Source organism: Oryza glaberrima, chromosome 2, assembly GCF_000147395.1.
Source record: "Oryza glaberrima chromosome 2, OglaRS2, whole genome shotgun sequence".
In the NCBI taxonomy this organism is placed as follows: Eukaryota; Viridiplantae; Streptophyta; class Magnoliopsida; order Poales; family Poaceae; genus Oryza; species Oryza glaberrima.
This window is the reverse complement of record NC_068327.1, coordinates 13,987,994-14,001,803: the sequence shown is the minus strand read 5'-3', so window position 1 is coordinate 14,001,803 and position 13,810 is coordinate 13,987,994.

The window sequence follows — 13,810 nt, the reverse complement described above, 5'->3', positions numbered from 1 at the left end:
ACTTTGGAGAGGGAATGAAAATGTGTTGAAATGGGGTGAAGTCCCTTCTCCCAGCCGGTTGGCTTAAGTAGTGCACCCACAACGGTCAAAACCGACCTATGGGGCCCACTAGCCGTTACCCTACCAAAAGTGGCAGGGAGCCGTTGCCTGGCCGGTTCGACCGAACCAGGGTGTTCGGCCGAACCCCTGGTGGGCCCAACTGGCCCCACTTTCGGCCATTGGATTCCAACGGTCGGTGTGGTCGTGGCACAGTAAATTTTTGTTGAAAATTTTAATTTGGTTTGAATTTCCTCATAATTCAAAAATCCTAAATGCAATGTTGAAATTCAATTATGTGATGATGCAAAAATTCAAATTGTTGAAAGCAAATATGCGGATACATACCAATTTACCTGTTGGCGAAGGTCGCTTCATTTAAAGTCCGACGTGCAAGACCGTACCTCCTTGAGTTTTAGTTCATGGATTTTCCACCTGTCTCCGGAGGTGGTGGAGTGGGTGCCTTTGGCTTTTCCTTCCACACCTTCTTTGATTTCGGTGCGGAAGACGGTTTCTTCTGAGCCGGCTGCTCTAATTTCTTGGCCGGTATAGGTGATTTTACTGGCGTCCTCCAATAACGGTTCCTGGGCATTGTTGTTTCCTTTTCCAGGAAATTCTGCATAAATTTCACTAGACTGTCCATCTTGGGTGGCTTCACTTCGACCTCTTGAACATTCTGCGGGTTCGGCCCGTACTTGATTCTGACCATGGAGCATTGTTCCGTCCTCGGTTGAAACTCAAACTTTTCCTCCTTCCCGTTGATATGTAAATGGATGCTCCTTGTTCCCACATCAATGTTGGCTCTTGCGGTGCTAAGGAACGGACGCCCCAGGATGAGCGGCGTCTCCTTCCCCGTGTCCATGTCCAGCACCACAAAGTCAATCGGGATGAAGAAATCCCATATCTTGTCTGGCACATCCTCTGCTATCCCAGCCGGGTAACGGACTGACGAGTCAGCCAGTTGGAGGCGCATTGGTGTTGGTGCCAACACCGTGAAGTTGAGTTTGTCCAAGACATATTTTGGCATGACGCTGTCGCTAGCTCCAAGATCACATAAGGCCTGGTCGAATTGTTGTGCCCCGATCGAGCAGGTGATCGTGGGACACCCCAGATCTTTCTTCTTTTCCGGGAGCTTGTGGAGTATAATGTTGCTGCAGTGTTCCGTCAGCTTAACCACTTTCGTTGTTGGGAGCGGTCTCTTGTTGTTGAGTATGTCCTTGAGATAACGGGCATATGTTGGCACTTGCATTCCGTCCAACAACGGCACATTAATGTGAATCTTCTAGATTACTTCAACAAAACGAGCGAACTGCTCGTCTACCGACGGTTTCCTACTCCGTTGAGGGAATGGCAGCAGCCGCGTGTCACAGTACTCCTCCGGCACGGTCTTTTCTAGCTGAATCTCCTTGTCAGCCGAGTCATTAGATGGCACTTCTTTTGTCACCCCATTAGTTCCTGCAGGGTTAGGATACGGTGGATCACGAGTGGACTTATCTCTCCTCGTCGTGATCGCCTTGACATTTTCAATGGAAGAGTCGGGTTGCCTTGGAATCCTCCTAGATTCATTTGCAGGGACTAAAGATGCCAACTGAGCTAATTGGGTTTCTATCATTTTATTGAAGCTTGGCTGGTTTTGAAATGTGGAAGCGAAGCCATCTAATTTGACATTTTTGTTCTCTAGGATCTTTTCGTTGGCTGCAAGCTTTTTACTTAGTGAATCAGTAGTTTTGGCTTGCGCAAAAACAAGATCCTTTAAGGAGGGCTGGTTAGAGAAGTTACCGTTATTGTTACCTCCTTGATAATATGGGCGTGGTTGGTTCCACCCCTGACCTCCTTGTGGACGGTACCCGTTGTTGTTGCCCAAGTACATCGCCTCCTCACGGGTTTCCGGGCAATCATTCCCATAATGACCCGTGCCGCCGCAGACTTCACATGTGTGTTAACAACCAAATTTGGTAATATCTGCATCGGGAAAGAAGATTAGATCGAAGCAAAGTTGGAGGCGGAGATCGAGTTAGGAAACAGAGCAGGAATTGGCTGGAGTCCAGATCGGCTACGATTAGGATCGGCTGGGTTTGAGTCGGGCTAGGTAAGCCGATGCAGCCGATTCCGACAATGCAACTTGATGTATGACATCGGGTTGAATTGAGGCGCTTCAAGGTGATTGACACACATGGATAGAGTCCTGAGAAGGCAATTGTATCTAGTAATTAGGATGTTTTATGTAATTTCCTTAGAGATATGTTTGGGCAAAAGTCCGCCGCAAAGACTTATGGTATCTTAGAGTTTGTTAGAGATAGTAGTCGTGTCCGTTTTGGACATATCTTGTAATTCTCGGGTATAAATAGACCCGAGCCCTATGTAACTTTTAACACATACGTTCAATACAATCTCGGTGCATCGCCACCTTTTTGCTTTAGTTTTATTTCGACGAGTTCTTGCTTTCGGGTTGAGCTGCATCGGTTTGATCTTCAACGAGAGGTAAAACTTGTTATGATGAATTATGTTTTTGGAATTAGTGCTTCCATCTTTATGGTACTCTAATCTTGTCTATGTAATTCGTCAAGTTATCATATATCTTACATAATCTTCGACAATATCGTCATCTAACCTACAATCGGCTAACATCTGTTAACAGAAGGCAGCCGATTTGGTTAAATAGCGACGTTGACCTAGATTATATAAGATATCTACCACTCTATGAAACTTCCAATGGCTTGATTGTCTAGATATTGTTCTTCTTTTCATACTTCATGCTGCATCAGTTGAGTTTGATGTCTTAAGTCGTGCTTAAAATATCAATCTCTAGCCTGTACTCTAGTTGCCGATTAGGGTAGTATCGGAATTTGAGCCGATATTATCTGATTTAACCATATTCGATCTACATGCTTCAATGACATGTTAAATCCGCCCTTTGTGTCAAGATAACGTCGCAATTTAAATATATTAAGCTTCTGTTTAATACATTATACCTGTTTTAATATTTTGATGTAGAGTAGTATCGGAGTATTAGCCGATACACGCTAGATCTATCTGATCGGCTATACTATAAACATATATAATCCTGTTATTAATATATATTTCGATCTAAGTGATTTATACTATCTCGGCATGGTGACCGATCTATCCCAATCACTTGATTTAAGTATATATTAATATCGAATAGATTTAGTTCCTTACTATCTATTTATAACCGCCGATCGATTCATATATGACATCGGCTCAAAGATAAATGATGTGTCATCGGCACTTAGCCGATTGGCTATCATTTATAGATTTAACCGTGGTTTCTTTGCTTCTATTTCTTGTTGACTACAGAATTAAATCAACTGGCACGCTCATACATTCGAAGGCGAGCTTTGGACCTGCACTGGAGTTAAGCAGATCTCCCAGGCCTCGTGTTTTCTGTCAACACGCTTTTGGAACGCCCGGTGGGACATTTAAGAAGTCAGCCAACAATTCGTCCTCATGGCCGAGAAACAACCACCACCACCATCCCCAGCTAACCCAGACTCTGTTAAGGAAAAGGTGCTGAAATTAGGGTTGATTGACGCCAATGAAGGAAACGTCGTGCCGATCGATCCAGAAAGATTCACACCTGAGCAGAAGAAAGAGTTTGAAGCAATGTTGCAGCAAGCACGGGATCAGTTCTTGAACTCATTCATGCAGACCCGCAAGGGGACACTTGTTCAGAAGTACAAAATAAAAGTGGTTGCTGATGATCCGGGGACCAGTTCTTCTAAGGATGGAGATGGGAAACAAGCTCTAGACGGCTCGGCTCAGTTGAGTAACAAAAGTGCTACCGACAGCTCTCTAGGAAATCAAGGTGACAATTCTCAAGGAGTCCATGGAGTGCAAGGTGACGGGGTGCATGGAGTTCAAGGTGATGGTGCCCAGGGGTTGCAAGGAGGAAATCTTAATCAGAATAGTGATGCGGCACAAGATTTTTTCAGTAATTTCCAAGATCGGGTTGACTACGCTGTGCATCATGCTTTGATCAATCAATCTAGGGTATTAGTCAATACCTTATCAAACATGATGAAGTCCATAGCCGATGGTTCAATAGCTGAGCATCAGGCTGCAGGCCCGGTTTATTTGCAAGGAGGTGTCTTTCCAAATTATTGGTCTTTGATTACCGATGTTCAGCCATCAACTCAGGCGGTTCCCTCCGTTGCACCAACATCTCAGCCAACGGCACTGGCGTCAACTCCCCTACCTGTTCCATCAGCAATGGCGCCAGGCCAGCCAGTGAACCCTCGGTTGTTAATAAGAGAGCAGCCACAGCATGGCGGGCAGGTTGCGAATCGGCTAACCCAAGATCAAGTTGCTACCACGTTTCTGCCACCTCAACCTATTGTTGATCCAATACAGTAGCAGCCAATTCAGCAGACGCCCCCAATTCAGTAGGTTGTGCAACCAATCTAGCAACAGGTCATGCAACCAGTTCAGCAAACACCACCAAGGCAGCAGCCTCTGCAGCCGATTTAGTAGACGCCGTTAAGACAGCAAATCGTTCAGCCGATCCAGCACCAAGGTTCAATAGGCGCATCGGCCGGGTTTGCAACGCCTGGTGGTCAGCCTGTACAACAATTTTCAAATCAAGTTGTCCCAGAACACTTGGTTCACCACGTACAACCGGATGGCACAGTAATACCTCAAGTTGTTCCTGAGCATTTGGTACGTAATACCCAGCCGAACCTTCATAATTACCAAGGGGGTAACTTGAATTATCAATATCAGCCTCCTTCCCCGCAAGCCCAATATCAGCCAGGGGGATTGGCTCAACCTCAGTTTGCACCTCAATACGGTCATTTCGAGCCCATGCAGCAACAGTCACAAGGGATAGCTCAGCAACAACTGTGGGCCGATGTGATTGCTGACATAATAAGGGAACAGTTTGGGCTTAAACCAAAAGAGACTGGAAGCTTGTATCGGCAGCCTTACCCTAAGTGGTTTGAGAGAGTTCCTCTTCCCAATCGTTTCAAAGTTCCGGACTTCTCCAAATTTTCGGGACAAGATGGTGTGTCAACTTATGAGCACATTAGCCGATTCTTAGCTCAGTGTGGTGAAGCATCGGCTGTAGACGCTCTGAAGGTTAGGTTATTCCGGTTATCTTTGTCTAGATCGGCTTTTACTTGGTTTTCCTCTTTGCCGTATGGGTTGATCAATGGCTGGGCCGATTTGGAGAAGCAATTCCACACCTATTTCTATAGTGGGGTTCATGAGATGAAATTATCTGATTTGACAGCGATTAAGCAACGGCATGATGAACCTGTGCACGAGTATATTCAGAGATTCAGGGAGATGAGGAACAAATGCTTTAGCTTGAGTTTAACTGATGCCCAGTTAGCTGATCTGGCCTTTCGGGGTATGATTGCTCGGATTAGGAAGAAATTCTCGTCTGAAGACTTTGATAGCTTGTCACATCTGATACAGAAAGTAACCTTGCATGAGCATAGGTCTGCGGAAGTTAGGAAAAACTCTAAGAAGGTTAATCATGTTTATCCGTACATGTATGGGTCGGATGATGATGAGGACGATTCTGAAATAGCTGCAGCCGAGTGGGTGAGGAGTAAAAAGGTTATACCATGCCAATGGATAAAAAGTTCTGGAAAAGAGGAGAAGTATGACTTTGATATTACTAAAGCTGACAAGATCTTTGATTGCTACTCCGAGAGAAGCAAATTCAACTTCCTGCTGGTCATACAATCCCATCGGCTGAGGAATTAGGCAAAAAGAGGTATTGCAAATGGCATAATTCTGGGTCCCATTCTACTAACGATTGCAAGGTTTTTAGACAGCAGATTCAGGTGGCCATTGAGGGAGGCAAGATTAGGTTTGATGACTCCAAAAAGTCGATGAAGGTCGATGGTAACCCTTTTCCTGTTAATATGGTGCATACAGCTGGCCAAATAGCCGACAGGGCCCGTGCAAAGGGTTTTTAGGTGAATTCGGCTAAGATTATCAACAAATATCAGAAGAAGTATGATAAGCAGCAGGGGTTGTGAGTTCTTTAGATTCTGCTGGAATGAAGGGATGAGGTTGCCATCTATTGAAAACTGCCCTGGGTGCAGTGATATCGTCAAGAGCTCAAGTCGATCATATAATAGGGGCAATCGGCTAAGGCAGATGAGAGTATCCGTTCATCAAAGGTTGGGTCCAGTAAATCAAGATCATGGCCAAAAGGAAAATGTTATCAGGAAGACTCAATGGTGTCCTTCTGGTATTTTCACGAAGAATCAGAAGCGAAGGGTTCAAAGATTGAGGAACAGGGAGCGCCTTCAGGAGGTTGAACAAGAAGTTACTCATCGGCTGAAGAAAGCAAAGCCAAGGCAAGAGTGGCGTGTTAAGAATCAAGTTCCTGTAGCCGATGATGTTGCAGCCGATGAGGCAAAGAGGTTGGCAAAAGGGAAGAGTGTTGTGACGGCACCGGTTAACATGGTCTTTACCCTACCAGCCGAATTCGGGATCGATCAAGCTGATGTCGACGAGGTGGAAGAGGAATCGGCCAAGTTGGTTCTATCACCAGAACAGGCAGTGTTCGAGAAACCCGAGGGGACAGAGAATCGGCATCTTAAACCATTGTATATAAACGGCTACGTCAATGGGAAGCCGATGTCTAAAATGATGGTTGATGGTGGGGCCGCGGTAAATTTGATGCCCTATGCTACGTTCAGGAAGTTGGGTAGAAATGCCGAGGATGTCATCAAGACAAACATGGTGCTCAAAGATTTTGGTGGCAATCCATTAGAAACCAAAGGTGTTCTAATTGTGGAGCTGACAGTCGGCAGTAAGACTATTCCTACCACGTTTTTTGTCATCGATGGGAAAGGTTCTTACAGCTTGTTTCTGGGAAGGGATTGGATTCACGCCAATTGTTGCATTCCTTCAACTATGCATCAATGTTTGATTCAGTGGCAAGGCGACAAAATAGAGATCGTGCCAGCCGACAGGTCAGTTAATGTTGCCAGTGCCGATTTAGCACTTTGGGAGATGGATGGCTTTGATTGTTTATCTGGAAAAGTCTGGGATGGAGATTTTCTAAAAGTGTCCTATTCTGATATACAGCCAATTGAAGATGAAGAACCCAAGCTATTATTTTGAGGGCGTCGTGGAGGGTTCAAATGTCTACACTAAGGACACGGTAGATGATCTCGATGACAAGCAAGGTCAAGGTTTCATGTCGGCCGATGATTTGGAAGAAGTAGACATAGGTCCAGGCGATCGGCCAAGGCCGACATTTATTAGTAAGAACTTATCTCCAGAGTTTAGAACCAAGCTGATAGAGCTCTTAAAAGAGTTTAGAGATTGCTTCGCTTGGGAGTATTACGAGATGCCTGGACTCAGCCGATCGATTGTTGAACATCGGCTACCTATCAAACCAGGGGTTAGGCCACATCAACAGCCTCTGAGGAGATGCAAGGCCGACATGCTTGAACCAGTCATGGCTGAGATTAAAAGATTATATGATGCTGGTTTTATTCGTCCTTGCCGATATGCTGAGTGGGTTTCTAGTATAATTCTTGTTATCAAGAAAAACAGCAAGGTCAGGATATGCATTGATTTCCGAAATTTGAATAAGGCCACCCCGAAAGATGAAAACCCAATGCCAGTAGCCGACCAACTAGTTGATGCTGCTTCGGGGCATAAGATTTTGTGTTTTATGGATGGGAACATAGGATACAATCAAATTTTTATGGCCGAAGAAGACATTCATAAGACAACTTTTAGGTGTCCTGGTGCAATCGGCTTATTTGAATGGGTTGTCATGACTTTCGGCTTGAAGAGTGCTGGAGCTACATATCAAAGAGCCATGAATTACATATATCATGATCTAATCGGCTGGTTGGTTGAAGTCTATATTGATGATGTGGTTGTCCAGTCTAAAGAACTAGAGGACCATATAGCTGATTTGAGGAAGGTTTTCGAGAGAACCAGAAAATATGGCCTGAAGATGAATCCGACAAAATGTGCTTTTGGTGTATCAGCTGGCCAGTTTTTGGGATTTCTTGTTCATGAGAGGGGGATCGAGGTAACTCAAAGGAGTGTTAATGCGATCAAGAAGATTCAGCCTCCGGAGAATAAGACAAAATTACAAGAGATGATCGACAAGATAAATTTTGTTAGAAGGTTTATTTCTAATTTGTCTGGAAGGTTAGAACCTTTTACACCATTGTGGAGATTGAAAGCCGATCAGCAGTTTATTTGGGGGGCAGAGTAGCAAAAGTCTTTGGATAATATTAAGGAATATCTTAGCTCTCCTCCTGTTTTGATTCCTCCACAGAAAGGAATACCATTTAGGTTATATTTATCAGCCGGTGAGAAGTCAATCGGCTCAGTCTTGATTCAGAAGTTGGAAGGGAAGGAACGAGTTGTATTCTATCTCAGTCGTCGGCTCTTGGATCCTGAAACTAGATATTCCCCTGTGGAGAAGTTATGCTTGTGTCTGTATTTTTCGTGTACAAGGTTGAGGCATTATCTACTGTCCAACGAGTGTATTGTTATATGCAAGGCCGACGTTGTCAAGTACATGCTATCGGCTCCGATATTGAAAGGAAGGGTTGCAAAGTGGATATTTTCCTTAACCAAGTTTGATCTTCGGTATGAGTCGCCGAAGGCGATTAAGGGACAAGCTATAGCTGATTTTATTGTGGAACATCGTGATGATTCAATCGGCTCGGTTGAAATAGTGCCATGGACTTTATTCTTTGATGGATCGGTGTGTACTCATGGCTGTGGTATCGGTCTAGTTATAATTTCCCCTAGGGGGCATGTTTCGAGTTTGCTTATACTATTAAACCTTATGCAACTAATAATCAAGCTGAGTATGAGGCAGTGCTCAAAGGGTTGCAATTACTCAAGGAAGTTGAAGCCGATACCATTGAAATCATGGGGGATTCTTTGCTAGTAATCAGTCAATTGGCAGGAGAGTATGAATGCAAGAATGATACATTGATGGTTTATAATGAGAAGTGCCAAGAACTAATGAAGGAGTTTCGGCTGGTTACTTTAAAGCATGTCTCTCGAGAACAAAATATATAAGCTAATGATTTGGCCCAAGGGGCATCGGGGTATAAGCCGATGATCAAAGATGTTAAGGTTGAAATTGCAGCAATGACAGCCGATGATTGGAGGTATGATGTGCATCAGTATTTGCATAATCCGTCTCAATCGGCTTCTAGGAAATTGCGATATAAGGCATTAAAGTATACTCTGTTGGATGGTGAGCTTTATTATCGGACGATTGATGGAGTGTTACTTAAGTGTTTAAGTGTCGATCAGGCTAAAGTTGCAATCGGCGAAGTTCATGAAGGAATTTGTGCTACTCATCAATCGGCTCATATGATGAAGTGGTTACTTCGGCGTGCAGGGTATTTTTGGCCAACAATGCTGGAGGATTGTTTCAGATATTATAGGGGGTGTCAAGATTGCCAGAAGTTTGGGGCAATTCAGCGAGCTCCGGCATCGGCTATGAATCCTATTATTAAGACATGGCCATTCAGAGGTTGGGGAATTGATATGATCGGTATGATTTTCCCCCCCTCTCTCTCTCCTCTCCTCCGTGGCCCATTCGGCCTCCCTCCCCGCACGCGCGCCGCTGACGGGTGGGCCCGCCCGCCACCCTCGCTGACGGGTGGGGCCCACCCGTCATCCCCGTCCTCCCGCGGCTCCTGCCGCCCCGCCTGCACCAAGCGCCGCCGCCGCCGCCAAATCCGCCGCATCCCGCCATCCCCGCGTGCAATAAAGTTGGGGGAAATACTCCCCGTGATCCCCTCTCCCTTTCCCCCCATTTTTCCATCTCTCTCTCGCGTTCAAACTGGCGGATTTGCCCCCGCAAATCTCGCCAGCGCCATTGATGGCGGCCGGACCTCCCGCGCCGGTTTCCTTCCTCCCTGGCCGCTCTCTCTCCCTTCCAACCCTATTTAAACCCTCCCCGCACTTCCTTCGCCCGTTTCCACCCTTTGTCGCGCCTTCTCCTCGCCGGAATCGAGCTTGCGCCGTCGCTCTCTCTCTCCGCCGCCGCCGCCGAGCTCCGGTCCGCCGCCGTCGTTGCCCCGGACCGCCTCCCGCCTCGGCGCCGCCTCCTTCGGCTTCGCCGCACCGTCGCCGTCCCTGTCCACCCCCTCGTCGAGCTCGCCGACCGCCGGAGCGCCGCTGTCCCCGTCGACCCGAGCCGCGCCGCCGCCTTCCTTCACTCCGGGCACCTCCTCCGTCGCCGCCATCGCCTCGGGGTGAGCCGTGGACCGCCGCCTCTTTTCCCCCTTTCCCTCCCCTCTCTCGGCCGCCGCTCCACCGTGCCTATGGCTGCCGCCAGGGACCATAGGGGCGCGGGCGTGCCGCCTCCCGCCGACCGCGCCGGCATGGCCACCTTCGGGCGCGCCGAGTGGCTGCCGCGTGGGGCCCGGCCGTCAGCCGCCCGCGCCCTCGGGTGCGGCTGACGCATGGGGCCCACGGCGCCGGCCGGTGCGAGCCCGGATGCGCCCGGTCCACCGTGGACCGTGAGGCTGCCGCGTGGGCCCCACTCCCGTGGACCCGGTCCACGCGCCCCTTCTTACTCGGCTGACGCCATAAACCCTTTTTAAATAAAATTTAAATGAAGAAATTCGCAAATATTCATTTAAAGAGCATATAAACTTCAAATGGCTATAACTTGGCCATTTGAACTCGGAATTGGACCGTTCAAGTCTCTAATTTTTCCTTAAGAAGTCAAGAACCCATTTTTGTGCTTTGTTCCTACTTGTTATATGGAGTTTATTAGAGTAAAAGCCTTTTCTTTTCCGTTGGTCGTGTAGACGCTGCAGCTTTGGAAGATCCGCTCTTCGTGGAGGTTGAAGCCGACGTTTGGGAAAGCGAGCAAGGCAAGTCACATCATCCTTGAACATATTGAATCCCAGTTTATAAAATTATTTTGATTTAAAATTATTGCATTACCGCTTTACTTAAATTCCCGCGTTATCACTGTTTTGTTTAGCCATGCCTATTTACCTTTGTTATGACCTTATTATTGTTGTTGTTGTTATTATTACCTTGTTCACCCTAGAATAAACAAAACCCCAACTAGTGGGTACTCTATTTATGGTACCACTAGTATAAATTTAGGTAGATGCTTCGCTGGTTAATTAGGCAACATTAGGTGGTTTTATAACTCTAGACTTCGGGAATCTTCTCATCACCTGGACATTATGGAATGGTTGCCCTATTGTGGAATTGGATTCACACCTCCCCCTCTATTCAAAACCCTCAAAATGGTTTTAGGCTGGGCTCGGGGTGCATGGTTTAGACAGTAGCACCTCGGCCATGTAAGGACCGGTCTTCGGGCCTCTGTTGCAAAGCACTACCGTACTTCCACATGTCTAGTGGGTAAGGCTTAGTTTGTGGCTCAGTCTGGTTATAAACAAAAGTACACGGATGGAGATGGACGAAGTCGGGGGTCGATGGACATCTCTAGGGCAAATGAAGGCTACACGAGCTGCGGCTCGGTAGTCGAGATGTCATGGCACAGGGCTGGTGTCCTGCTGCTAGGGGCTCAGTCCTGCCTACCTGTCCCGGGGGTTCCGGCCGTAGGTGGGGTTGGGTCGGTACTCTTGTCTATGGCTAGGATGGGTTGGAAACTATGTCACGTCTTCCATCTGTATACCGTGTGGTATGTGGCACGTGGTTACATGTGAGAAAGATGTGTCTTGTGGGTAAAGATGTACACCTCTGATCAGAGTATAACCTATTCGAATAGCCGCGCCCTCGGTTAAGGGCAAGCCGAGCAATGTACCCAAGTTAGTGTTTTAATTCTTAAAACCTGCTTAACAACTAAAATGTGGAATGGTTGGCCTGGGTTGGCTTGGGATGAGCTGGGACCCAGGGTCGGGTTGCCGGTTCGGTCTGAATCATCGTAGGCCTTGGGTTAAGGCAGGTTCGTGTGGGTTCAAGGCCTTGATTAATAACCTCGTATAGCTCTAGGATCGTGCTTACAAAATAGCTTTGAGCAACTAAGTGTCTTTTAATGTTGTTTACCGCAAACCCTAACCCCTTATAATATAACCCCCTTGTACTCCCTTGCATTTATTCTGCACTTATGTGTGTGTCTTGTTGAGTATGGTGGTTGTACTCAGTCTTGCTCAATTTTTCCCAAACCCAGAAGAGGAGTTCCTGGAAGATGAAAGCTTTGGTGTCTAGCTCGTGCCTGCCGTCAAGCGCCTGTGGTCGTCGCCCTAGTCTTCCGCTGTTTTTCGTTTGTCTTCTTGTGTGCTGGGCCTTCGCCGCCCATGTAATAAATTAATTATTTATGCTTCCGCTTGTTAAACTCTGAATTGTATCAACTTTTGGTGTACCTTGCCTCCTGGGACAAGGAATAATACACGCACGTAAGGAACGCCCGTTGGGTTATTTCCGGTCATGACAAGTTGGTATCAGAGCCCCCTTGACCCTAGGACGAGCCTTATACCCCAAGCTTTAGCAATATTTTCGAAATAAAAATCCTTTCTTATTTGTGAAAATCCTCTATTCTCTCTCTGTCTTGCTGCTTCATTTATCATCAAAAGCTGATCTCTAAAATGTTTATTTCTTTTTCTCTTTTGTCTTTGCTTGTAGATGGCCGGCAGCATCAACCGTCGTGGCCTGGACCTGACTGGCTTCGTTTTGGAGCTGCGGGGCATGTGCATTGTCCTGGGGTATCCGCATGGAGTGGACTACCAGGGCAAGCAGCTCCCGGAGCTGGAGGGTGATGATGCAGAGCCCCACGCTGCTTGGGAGGTCACTGCAGTGATCCTCACCGGCTCTCCCGAGTGGACTTCATTGGCAGTCACCGCGGGTGGAGATTCTTTCTCCGCCGCTTGCCAGAACGCTGCACTCCTCGCCATCGGCACTCTTCACCAGCGCTACCCGGACGAGTTGCAGCACTCGCCCTACCGCTACCACCCTCGTCGCGAAGGAACCCGCGACTACGCCACCTTCAGGGATGCTAGCTCGGAGGATGACGCTACCATCATGCACCTGGCGCGCATGGTGGAGGCGTATGACACGGCCCGTATCGACTTCCATCATATGGTGCGTCGCGGGTTGGTCGAGAACAACCTGATGATCCTGGAGCTGCGTCAGGAGAATCTGCAGCTGAAGAAGAACTTGGACGCAGTGGAGGCGCAGCTGTGTCAGCTCAAGATCGCCCAGGGAGAGGTCTGTCGCCCCAAGCGCTGCCGCGTCTGCCGCAGCCTGAAGATCACCGCCCGCAAGAGTACCTCCAAGCCTGAGCTTGTTCGTCAGTCCCTGGCGTGGACTTGCTTCGTCGAGACCCCTCGCGCCGAGCCCGCGCCCGTGGTTCTTCAGGAGGAGGGAGCCTCTGGCGTTGGTAGCACGGAGGATGCGCTGCTGCTCACCTTTCGCCCTGGCCCGTCGCAGAAGTAGACGAGCAGTTAGTAGGCTTGCGCGTGTGCTCTTCTCGTTTGTTTCTATGCTTGAGTCGTGTGGGGCATGGTTATACCGGTGTGTGGTATAACTGTGTCGGAGCCTGTCTTTATTTTATTTGCTTAAGCAACTTGAACCTTAATGAATGAATTTAATAGCAGAAATAAATTCAAGAATTATGGTAGTCGTGGGTGGTTAGTTTTAATAGTCAGCTCTCTCTGTTTGCTGGTTCTGTGTGGGATTTTCAGATGGTGACAACCAGGAGAAGTGCTGCTACCGGTGAAGGCAGTCACCCCGAAGGCAGCAACCACAACAACCAAGGCAGCCCACCTCCACCTCCTCCCCCGCCACCACCACCACCACCTGACACCAACCCCAT